We start from the raw sequence: 7,679 nt of genomic DNA on the forward strand, positions 1-7,679 counted from the left end.
CCTATTCTTTTGTCTCTGTTTATTCTTTTTTCTTTTGCCCTACCTAGGTACGTGGGGGGTCTCTTGCGTTTTGGGAGGTCTGAGTTCTTCTGCCAGCGTTCAGTCGGTGTTCTGTAGGAGTTGTTCCACGTGTAGATGTATATCTTATGTATCTGTGGGGAGGAGGGTTTTCTCCGCGTCTTACTTTTCCGCCATCTTCCCCCTCTCTCCCAGACTACTATGTTTTAAAGTTACTCAGGTTAGTCCTAATTTTCCCCTTTGGTATGGTTATTTATGTGTTTACTTATTTAATTTGGGATATAGTTTGGGATATAGTTATGTTATATTGTTACTGTTATTTGAGGTTTTGTTCTCCTAGTGTTTTTAATTTTATTTTTGAATACATAAAACAACATGATTCAAAAAGTCAATGTCAAAATTGTATTAAATGTATATTCACGAAAGAGTCACTGCCCTCTCCACAGTCCCTTCCATTTTGTTCCCCCTTAACACCTGTATGTAACTAATCTCATTAGTTTCTGATTCATCCTTCCTGCACTTCTTTTTTTAAACATAAGAAAAATATAAAACAGTTTAAGAACTGGCATGTCACCCTTGCATAGGGATTATAGTAATCTTTTCTATATCATTTCAGTTTTAGTAATATGTGCCAACAAAGCAAGTACTATTGGCTTTGTTCCTATTGCCTTGTGATAGTAGTGGATTCAGTAAAATGATAATTATATTTTTGGAGGTTTGTCATTGTTGGATCCCTAAATTGGCCCAATTGGACTTCTTAACTTTTTCAGTGTCTTACCTTTTCACACTATCAGCATTCGTTATGGTTTATATTTGAGTATGGCTTAAACTGATAGGCTTCCCCTGAACAGTTCTTTCCCTTCTTATCTTTTGGAAGTTTGCTGTTGTGAATAATCTATTCAATTTGAACTGACATAAGAATTTTACCTTTTCCTCATATTCCTTTTATTCTTTTCTGATGATATTCTACTACTTATTTTAATTCCTTTAATTGACTTCTTACCATTCACTTGGGTTCTCTTTTCTAATTGGCTGTTTCTGTTTTTAACAAATAGGGCTTTAAGGAGCGAGCTTTGATCAGCTGCTATGTCTATACTGGAATATTGTTGAAAGGTTTTGAAGAGTTTGTTTTGAAAATCTCCTACTGATTCTTAATACTTCTTTTTTTTTTAATTTGGGAATTCAGTTCATATTAGTTTGATAGGAAAGACTTCTACAATACCTACATTAAGTGTTCCTCTATTTCTTTAAACTTTCTTTTTTTCCATATATCATGTATATTGGCATCCCAGCCAGCCCTTTTTGAACCAACTTTGACCTATTAATGAAGAAACTAGAAACCTAAGTTGATGAAGCTGTGGCAGGCCTGGACTATTGATGTTTATGATTGAAGGCTCCCAGAGGATAGGTCTAGAGATAGGCTTTCCAGGCAGAGGATTTCCTAGTTTATACCTATGAGTGAGCAGAACAAGGTTAGTCTGTGTCAAGTTTCAGCATGTACTGGCTGTAGACAAAGATCTTAGCCCATTTATTCCTTTAATTTACTCTGTGTGTGTGTATTGTGTGTTTTGGAGAGACTGTTATGGAAGGGCAGTGTGGTATAGTGTAGTTTTTGACTGTGACTTCCATCAACAATATATTTTTACTTACATGCACTCAATAAGTATATATTTATGTATAAATTTTATACTTGTTATACTATACTAATATAATTTGTAAGTCATAAAAAATTAAATATATAGTATGTAACAGAATTTATACTATAAATGTATATTTATAATATATATAAATAGAAGCTTTAATAATTTTTTTGATCCTGTATACTCCTTGGGTACTTAGACCCCACTTTGGAAGCTACTGGTATAATGGAAACTACACAGGATTTAGAAGACTTGGGCTCCGATTTTGGATTTACAATTACTGACATAGTAATCCAAGGACATATACTTATTACCTGTATACTTTACTTTCCTCTTCTGTAATGAAGATTAAATGAAATGGGACTTCCCTGGCAGTCCAGTGGTTAAGACTTTGTGCTTCCACTGCAAGGGGCTCAGGTTCTATACCTGGTTCGGGAACTAGATCCCACATGCCACACAATGTGGCCAAAATTTTTTTTAAAAAGATTAAATGAAATGATGTATGTAAACCTTTTAGTGTATTACTTGATATAAAATATTTTCAACAAATTTTAATAGACTCTGAATAGTATTTCATATTTTTCTTCTCAAGAGCTTGATCAGGGAAGACATTTAGACATAAATGCTAATGAAGAGTGAATAACTTTTTATTTTTATTATTTGATGAGGGAAGCAAAAGTTTACCCAGTGGAAAAAAGTAGTCTAAAAATTCCAATATGGTTTCTTTTTACCTGATCACATTTATGATTTCTCAGCAATAAATCAAATCCATTTTCTGTATTAATAAATTAAAAAATATTTGTTGAATGCTTGCCATGAGCGAGGCTCTATGCAAAGAAATAGAATGCTTGAAAAGATGGGCATATAGTTTATTTACTTGAGTTTATGTGTGCTTCATTTTTATTTGATTGATTTTTCTCAATTGGGTTTAATATTTAAGCTGTACAAAGCATGTATTTGCTGTAGTTTAAATGAGAAAGTACAGACTTTGAAGTTAAATATACAGGTTCATATTCAGTCTCTTTGTTTTGTAAACCATGTGATCTCAGGCCATATTCCTGAACTATACTTCTCATATTTGTAAAATGAGGATAATTATCTTCATCGTTGGGTTGTTGTAAGGATTAAATGATAACGTTTGTGAAACACTTGCATAGCTCTAGGCAAGTAAAGTTATATTCAACAAATATTAGTCATATTCAGAAGACATTTTGAAAGGACCTTCTTAGCCATAAGAAAAAGTATCTACATCCCAGTTCTAGAAGAGTTGTCATTTAATTTATGTCCTTTCCCTCAAATCAGAGCTAAATTCATATTAACGTGGCCATATCTAATCCCTACTGTAATTGCTTCTGAGTTTTAATCCTATATTGAGTTTTAATCTTATATTACCATTTCTCATATAGGTGAACCTTTACATTTTAGAAAATAATTTGTTGCATTTTTTTATTAGGACCTATAAAATGACCACCGAGAATAATATAATTTAGATATTTCCAAAGTAATGAGTGCTGTGCTTGTGCAGTTAGCTTTTTGCCTGTGAGCATTTCAGGAGGAAATCAACATACTTGTTGAATTTCATATTTCATATTTCTTAGGAAATAATATATTTAAAAAAAATTCCAACTTAGAGCTGCTTCACAGGACTTCTAAATGCCCCTTTGATGTTATATTGTCTGTTTCAAAGCAATTATAACTATAAAGAAAACCACTGTGTATTAAGTAGGACTCTTTAATATCAGGAACCAACATGAGGAAACCAAAAGAAAATGGAAGTTTATTATTGGAATGCCAAGGTGTTGATTACTGCAAATGCAGGAAGACTGTAAAGGGCCTGGACTGTGTGATGCCAAGTCATCAGCATGCTCTCTAATTCTGGCCTCTACTTCACTTGATCCTTTGCATTATTGTTTTCTCTTTGCAGAATGGCTTTCTCTAGTATATAATCTACATGGTGTTCTGAAAATAGCTGCCACACAGTTTCATGTTTATATGTTACCCATCCAGCCAGACAAGGGACTAACTTACTATCTTTCCATCTTAATTATAAATTCTTCAGAGAGAAAGTTAAATTAAGTCTCCTTGGGTTCCTTCTCTATTACTCAACTAGTCAACTATGGACACCTGGAGAGATTCATGCAGCAGAAATGGCAAGGGCTTGACCTCTCTGAAACCATTGTGGTGAGGTTGGATATGGTGAAGAAAGCAATTCTCAGAGCAACAGTTCTCCACATGTGGTCTCAAGACCCCTGGGACCATTTCAGGTTGTCTGTCAGGTCAAAACAATGTTCGTGATACTACTAATAAGCTATTTTCATTTTTCACTTTTTCTCTTGTGGGTATACAGAAGAATTTTCCTGAGATTATATGACATGTAACATGTGACATGTACAGACTGAATGCAGAAGCAGGTATGAGATTCCAGCTATCTTATATTAAGCCAGACAGTAAAGAAATTTTGCAAAGATGTAAAACAATGCCACTGTTCTCAGTAAATTGCTATTAATTTAAATAATTTATTAATGTTAACATATAATGATTTTATTTTTTATTGAGATATAATTGACATATAACACAGGTGTACAACACAATTTGATATTTGTATATATTAAAAATTGATTACCATGATAAATCTAGTTAATATAATCACCTTACATAGTTACAATACTTTTTATTGTGATGAGAACTTTTAATATATATTCTCTTAGCAATTTACAAATATATAATACAGTATTATAACCCTACATACTAGAACTTATTTTATAACTGGAAGTTTGTACGTTTTGACCACCTTCACCCATTTTGCCCACCCTCACCCCCTACCTCTGGCAACCACCAATCTGTTCTGTGTTTCTGTGAGGTTTTTTTTTTTTAAGATTCTACATATAAGTGGGATAATACAGTATTGTCTTTCTCTTTCTGACTTATTTTACTTAGCATAATGCCTTCAGGGTACATTTATGTTGTTGCAAATGGCAGGGTTTCCTTCTTTTTTATGGCTGAATAATATTCTAATATATATATATATATACACACACACACACACACACACACACACACACATATATATATATATTAGAATATTATTCACATTTAAAAACATCTCTTCATCTGTAGGTGGACACTTAGGTTGCTTCCAGGTCTTGACTATTGTAAATAATGTTGCAGTGAACATGGGGATGCAGATATTTCTTTGGGATTGTGATTCTTTTTCCTTTGGATAAACACTCAGCAGGAATTAGTTCATCCTATGGTAGTTCTGTTTTTAACTTTTTGAGGAACCTCCATACTATTTTTCATAGTGGCTACACCAATTTACATTCCCACCAACAGTACACAAGGGTTCCCTTTTCTCCACATCCTCACCAACACTTGTTACTTATCTTTTTGATAATAGCCAAGAGGTGATACCTCAGTGTGGTTTTGATTTGCATTTCCCTGATGATTACTGATGTTGAGTGCCTTTTAATATACCTGTTGGCCATCTGTATGTCTTTGTTTGGAAAAATATCTATTCAAATCCTCTGCCCATTTCTAAATCAGATTGTTTGCCTTTTGTTATTGAGCCCTACGAGTTTTTTAATATGTTTTGGATATTAACCCCTTATCAGATATATAATTTTCAAATATTTTCTCTCATTTGGTAGCTTACATTTTCATTTTGTTGATGGTTTCCTTTGCTGTGCAAAAGCTTTTTAGTTTGATGCAGGCACATTTGTTTATTTTTGACTATGTTGCCTTTGCTTTCGATGTCAAATCCAAAAAATCATTACCAAGACCAACGTCAAGGAGCTTACCACCTATGTTTTCTTCTAGAAGTTTTATGGTTTCAGGTCTTATGTTAAGTCTTTAATTCATTTGGAATTAATTTTTGTGTGTAGTGTAAGATAGTGGTCTAGTTTCATTCTTTTGCATGTGGCTGTCCTGTTTTCACAACACCATCTGTTGAAGAGATTGTCCTTTCCCCATTGTATAGTCTTGGCCCCTTTGTTGTAAATTAATTGACCATATATGTATGGGTTTATTTCTGAGCTCTCTATTCTATTCCATTGACCTATGTGTCTGTTTTTATGACAATACCACACTGTTTTGATTATAATAGCTTTGTAATATAGTTTAAAATCAGGGCCTGTGGTGCCTCCAGCTTTGTTCTTTCTAAGATTGCTTTGGCTATTCAGAGTTTTTTGTGATTCCATACACATTTTTGAATTATTTGTTCTAGTTCTATAAAAAATACCATTAGAATTTTGATAGAGATCACACTTAATCTGTAGATGGTTTTGGGTTGTTGTTGGTCATTTTAATCATATTAATTCTTCCAAGTCATGAGCACAAAATAGATTTCTACTTATTTATATCTTCGTTAGTTTCTTTAATGTTTTACAGTTTTCAGTGTACAGGTCCTTCACCTCTGTAGTTACATTTATTCATAGGTATTTTATTATATTTATACGGTTGTAAATGGGATTGTTTTCTTAATATCTTTTTCTGATAGTTTATTAGTAGTGTATAGAAATGTAACTGATTTTTGGATATTGATTTTGTATTCTGCAACTTTACTGAATTTTATTTTTTTTCCTAACAGTAGTTCTAGTGGAGTCTTCAGGATTTTCTATACATATTGTGTCATCTACAAGTAGTGACAGTTTTACTTTTCTTCTGACTTGTATGCCTTTTACTCTTTTTCTTGCCTAATTGCTCTGTAGGACTTCCAATACTACATTGAATATAAGTGGTAAGAGTGAGTATACTTCTCTCTTTCCTGATTTTGAGGAAAAGCTTTCAGCTTTTCACTGCTGAGTATGATATTAGCTGTGGGCTTGTCATATATAGCCCTTATTATGTTGAGGTATGTTCTCTCAACTTTGTTGAGAGGTTTTTTTGTCATAAATACTGAGTTTTGTTAAATGTTTTTTCTGCATCTCTTGAGATTATCATATCATTTTTATCCTCCCTTTTTGTAATGTGGTGCATCACGTAGATTGACTTGTGGATATTGAACTATCCTTGCATCCCTGGAGTAAATTCCACTTGATCATGGTGTATGATACTTTTAATGTATTGTTGAATTTGGCTTGCTAATATTTTACTGAGAATTTTTTCATCTATGTTCATTAGGGATATTGGCCTGTAGTTTTTATTTCTTTGTTTGTTTTTGTTTTTTGTGGTGTCCTTGTCTGGTTTTGGTATCAGGGTAATGCTAGCCTCATAAAATGTAAGCTGTTTTCAGAATACAGAGGTTGATATCTATTATTTAAATCTACCTCATGCATTATTATTTTGATCTATTGAAGACTGTCCATTTGATCTATCATGGACTGAGAAAGATGAATTAAAGCTTGCTATTATTAATATGTTGCTCTCTATTTTTTCCTAGTGTATTTGTAGCTTTTTCTTTATGTATGTTGATGCTATTTTATATGATATACAGATAATCATAACTTTTATATTCATTGCAAATTGTGTTCTTTAGGAATAAAACTGTCTTTTAAATTTTCATTTAATAGTTTTTTGCTCTGAATTAAACCTTATTTAATATATATATATTTTTTAACCTCTGCCCAGGTTTTTATTTTCAGCCATTTCTAGAGTCATTGTTTTTGAAGTATGTCTTGTGTCTAATGAATAAGTTTTTCCTGATTCTTTCTGAAAGTATTTTTCTTTCAATAGATTAACTTAGCCTTTTACCTTTATAATTATGGATATGTTTGGCATTATGTCTGTCTTTTACTTTGTTATAATTTATATATTTTAGCCTTAATTTTTGAGATCTTTCACTATATGATATACATTTTTAAAATTTTGAGGGAGTGTTTATTTTGTTAATTTGAAAGTTTTATATTTTTGTTTTAGTGGTCATCTTTAAAACTATAATTTCCAAAACAAAACAAAACAAAACAAAAAAACCCCTATAATTTCATATAGTCTTTTCAATCCTCTGCTTTTTAGATAGTTTCTGTTGGTTTCTCTTGATCAATGAGAAGATTAATGTTGTTTTTTTATTACCATCCCCTTTCTTTC

The 7,679-nt window shown here is 32.2% G+C and overlaps 1 non-coding gene across 1 annotated transcript; it reads right to left on the bottom strand.

Moving 5' to 3' along the window:
• Positions 1–557: 557 nt before the first annotated feature.
• Positions 558–665, bottom strand: LOC113623077 (U6 spliceosomal RNA). The gene has a single exon (XR_003433768.1). It is a non-coding gene; the product is annotated as a U6 spliceosomal RNA (small nuclear RNA).
• Between the last annotated feature and the right edge of the window lie 7,014 nt (positions 666–7,679).

The sequence above is a fragment of the Aethalodelphis obliquidens genome, unplaced genomic scaffold, assembly GCF_003676395.1.
Source record: "Aethalodelphis obliquidens isolate GAN/ISIS:26980383/991018 unplaced genomic scaffold, ASM367639v1 scaffold10, whole genome shotgun sequence".
NCBI classification, from domain to species: domain Eukaryota; kingdom Metazoa; phylum Chordata; class Mammalia; order Artiodactyla; family Delphinidae; genus Aethalodelphis; species Aethalodelphis obliquidens.